Here is a 4290-nt window from a genome sequence, read left to right as displayed (position 1 = left end):
CTACAGTTGTATATACACTCAAACACATGCACCAAGGTCTTTGTATGAAAAAGTTTGGTAATTGCAGTGGTACAGAAGGCGGCCAAGCCAAGCCTAAGCCGTACTTTTAAACAGCTTCCTTGCAATGTATTTGCAGACAATAAAATGAATACATTTTAAGCATACACTCTGACGATGTTCAGTAGGTGTGTAAAGTTGTGCCACCTTCACCAGAATCGAGTTTTAGACATTTCTACCACCAGAAAAGGTTTCATAGTGCTTCAGTGTCGCTAATCCCTGCTCCTAGCCCAGCCCCGGGGAGTCACAGATGCGTCTCCTCTGTCTCTAGACACTTGCATATTCCTAGATATTCATTATCTGTGGACTCATACAATATTTCGTCTGTTGTGTCTGCTTTCTTTCACCTAGCATAACTTATTCAAGGCGCACCCAGGATGCAGCATGTGTCAGAACTGTATTCCTTCTCACGGCGGAAAATGTTCTTTTGTGTGGACATAACATGTTTTTCATCCATTCAACTTTTGACGGGCACTTGGGCTGTCTCCCGTTGTTGGCTACTTGGAAGAAAGTGCGACATACGGTTATGCTTCGTGTTTTTACGAAGATATACGTTTCCATTTTCCTTGGGCGTGGACCCAGGAGTGGCACTGCTGGGTCACATGGCAACTCCCTGGGAGGCCCTCGGAGGAACCGCCGCGAGAGGTGCACGACCCTTGCAATTCTTGAGGCGGGCAGGCTCAGTAGGCTGTGTTTCCCGACACGAGACTGCGTTCCTTCTGCTTTCTCTAAACAGCACGCCTTCTCAGGTGCCGGTCTGAGGGGTAAAAGCGAATGACTTTCTGCAAAAGGCAAAATGACCCCGTGTTGTGCGGAGGACCCGCCTGAGCGTCGCGGCTCCCGTAGGGAGCTGACGTCATCCTGGCGCCTGTGACGACTTTTCACGGACGCCAACATGGCCTGGCCAGAGGAGCCAGGTCGCGTCTTCAGGTGTTTGGATGGAGCTGCGGGTGCGGGTGCGCGGTGGTGGGGCCGGACCGCCCTGGGGCGCGGGGACATGAAGCGATCCCGGATCCAAGTCGCCTCGTTCGCGCTTTGGGACAAGTTGCCCCGACTGTCCCGTGAGGGAGAGAGCGGTGGGACCCGCCCGGCCCCAGGGAGTGTGGTGTCCTGCTCCAGGGGGTCTTGGGGCTACTGTCCATGGAAAGGCCGGCGCGGGGGGGTGACACAGGTGGCGGCTCTGTCTGAGCCCAGCTCCCTCCTCTAAAACGGGGACACGAATGCCCGCCCACCTGATGGCTGGAACCAGGATTGTGGTAATACGGATGCAAGCCCAGCGCCCCGGGGTTGTTGCGGGACCAGGAGTGCCTGCATGAATTCGGGCCACTTCTTATCCGTTTTCAGATTTGTTGTTAAGGGATAGATGAGGAAAGGAGAAGAAAAGGCCCTGGTGAGAAACCCACTGTACCTTCCGTTGTTTTCGCTGCTACCCCCGTTGTATCAGTGTCATTGGTCATTGACCCAGTGCCCAGCATGGAGCCAGGCACACCGTCACTCCAATAAAGCAAAGTGATTGCTGGATTCTCTCTCTCCTGTGCAGTTCTTCATCGGGTGGCTGAGCTCGATCAGTGTGTGAAGGAGAACCTGGCTCATATCGGGAGGTGTTCAGAGGACCTGGCTTCTGGTGGCTGCTGAAGCTTCTTCTCCAGATTTGAAGGGCTGCAGTCCTCAGGAGACCCCCAGCGCTTCTATCCACGGTGGGATATCATGGCTGCTCAAGTGAGTTCATAAATCTGAACCAAAACATGTTGTAGAATAGCACCGGTGTGCTGTTAAAAAATATATATTTATATATTCAGTGATACTTTTTAAAGCACGGTAAGGTAAACCGTCTTCAGAACCATCATGACAGGTACAGGGACCTCCAGCGGCATCTTGCAGTGGGGGAGAGGCATTGGGCTCAACACCAAATACGGCAAGGACAAGTGGGAACTCAGAGCTAAAAATCAATGTGGAGGTCAATGTGGGATCAATGTGGACGGAAAATTACTAAGAGGAAACATTGGGGTAAGGAAGATTTTGGCTAAACTCACCCAATAGGTTTCTTGCTGAAAACAGCCAGGAGTGATCAGATGTCACTTGGGGGACGGGAGGGGATGAAACCTGTTCAGGTATTCAAGGTGATCAGACACCTAGGAATGGGGGCGTTCTTGCTAAACTAACATAACAGGGTTCTTTGTAAAACTGGGTTGTATGAGAGAGCGCACAGATGGGCCTAGCAAAAGATGCAGAAACCTGAGGAAAGTTTGGCCAAGCAAAGAATCTTTGTCAGTGGCTCACAGAATAGTCTAAAACTGGAGAAACTCTTTTGGTCTCATCATTGGAAAACAGGTTTAGCAGGTGGAATTTCCTTCTATTAGCAGCTACATGCTTTGAAGCAGTCCTGGACATACATCTAAGAGATGTCTTTTCTGTCTGAAAGCAGTGAATTTTCCACATTGAAAAAAGAACTTGACCTAAACATGCACTTGCGGCAAATATACATATATTTTTCTGCCGAGATAAATAATAGTGATCCCCATGTATCTCTTAGGTGGGGGTTGACATATGCAGTTGGTTAAAAGATCTTCCTGGCGATTTGATATTGTAACACGGATTCTTCCCAGGTAATGATGGTTTTATCACTTCTATGATGACGTGTTTTAAGAGCCAAAATATCCCATGTGTTGGTTACAGGCGTCACTTAGAATTTTAAAAAGTACTACTTACCTATATGCGCTTTTTAAAAATTCTAATGATACCCACTGAGGTCCTTTATATTAACCAGGTACTCTTAAATAGGATTATGATGATATTTTCAGGACATCAAATCCTCGGGTCTTTACTTGGTGACTGCCTTCCCCTCACCATGCCCTGTTCCAGGCAACAACTGATCTGCAAAGTGATCAGTGTTGATTTTCTACAATGTTTTGTAAATGGAATCATGCAGATTGTAATTTTGGTGGGTGGTGGGTAGGTGGTCTGGCTTGTTTCACTCAGCCTGTTTACTTATTTTTAGTTTTTTGAACTATCTTTGATTGGAAATGCATATATAAAGCATCAGAAACATTACGTCAGAACACTTGGGAAACACTTCCTTGATTATTTAATACACTATCCAGTTGAAGAAGACATCTGTTTGGGTAACATGAAGATTTACGTTTTTGTGTGTGCTTCATCACAATATCCATTTCATATGTGCTGAAGAAGAAATTTCCCCAGAATTATCTTCAGATGTACTATTATAATAAATATTTAGCAAATGAGTATAACAAGTTGAAGTGGATGAAACTCTTCACAAAAGGGATACTGTGGACTTACCGTGTCATCCCCGAATTTATATGTTGAGACTCTATTCCCCAGTTTGTAATATTATCTGGAAGTTGGGCCTTTGGAAAGTAATTAAGTTTAGATGAGGTTGTGGGGGTGCAGCCCCAATGGTGGGATCAGTGCCTTTGTAGTAACAGAGACAAGAGAGAGATCTCTTGCTCTCTCCCCATCATGAGGAGGTGGGTGAGGATGGAGGGCTGTCTTCCAAACTGGAAGAGGCCCTTCCTCAAACATTGAGTCTTCGAATTCCTTAATCTTGAACTTCCCAGGCTCCAGAACCATGAGAAATAAGTTTCTTTTATAAGCCACATAGTCTGTGTGGTATTCTGTTATAACAGTCTGAACTGACTAAGCCAAAGGACAGTACATATGTCAGTATTTTTCCACTTGTAAAGCACTTTTGGGCTTTGATGATGATAAAGACCAAAGCATAGAAATGGATTGTTTCCTAGACACTTTGTTTTTATATCTTCTGCATTTAACTTCAAGTATAGGAAAGTTTGAATGAAATTAGTAAACACATGAAAATTTTTAACTTCAGGAATGTGTTTTATAGATATTTCATGTAATACATATCTTTAGATGTAATTTATCGTGTGTGTGTATGCCAAAAAATTTGTAAACTTTTCCTATTACTGAAGAAATATAATAAATACAGTATTTTATACTAAAGGCAGAGACTTTTACTGGCTCTTGTAGACTACTTTTTTTCAGATTTTTTTGGACTAGAATTTATAAAAATGTATTTGACATCTTGGTTTATACAAACATACATTTGCTTATAACTGGAACCAATATATATTGCCTTACTATCTGTGACCCAGTGTACATTTATTTCCATTCATCTTCAATCCCTTGTATAGTTTCTTTTTAAAATGCTTGCAATGGCCTACCAAATTGATTTTACGACCCAGTACTGGGTTC

General features: G+C 44.5%; 1 long non-coding RNA gene across 2 annotated transcripts; it reads left to right on the top strand.

Moving 5' to 3' along the window:
- The first annotated feature begins 935 nt into the window (after positions 1 to 935).
- On the top strand, positions 936 to 4038 carry LOC103269523. 2 transcript variants are annotated; one of them, XR_504902.2, is made up of 4 exons: positions 936 to 1013; positions 1598 to 1776; positions 2591 to 2663; positions 3056 to 4038. It is a non-coding gene; the product is annotated as an uncharacterized LOC103269523 (long non-coding RNA). The 2 variants fall into 2 exon arrangements; XR_002482294.1 differs by having other exon boundaries at positions 2591 to 4038.
- Positions 4039 to 4290: the final 252 nt, after the last annotated feature.

This window comes from Carlito syrichta, unplaced genomic scaffold, assembly GCF_000164805.1.
Source record: "Carlito syrichta isolate Samal-C Ts95f unplaced genomic scaffold, Tarsius_syrichta-2.0.1 Scaffold27222, whole genome shotgun sequence".
NCBI lineage: Eukaryota > Metazoa > Chordata > Mammalia > Primates > Tarsiidae > Carlito > Carlito syrichta.
Note: the sequence above shows the minus strand (reverse complement) of the source record. Positions and strands in the feature narration are given on the sequence as shown.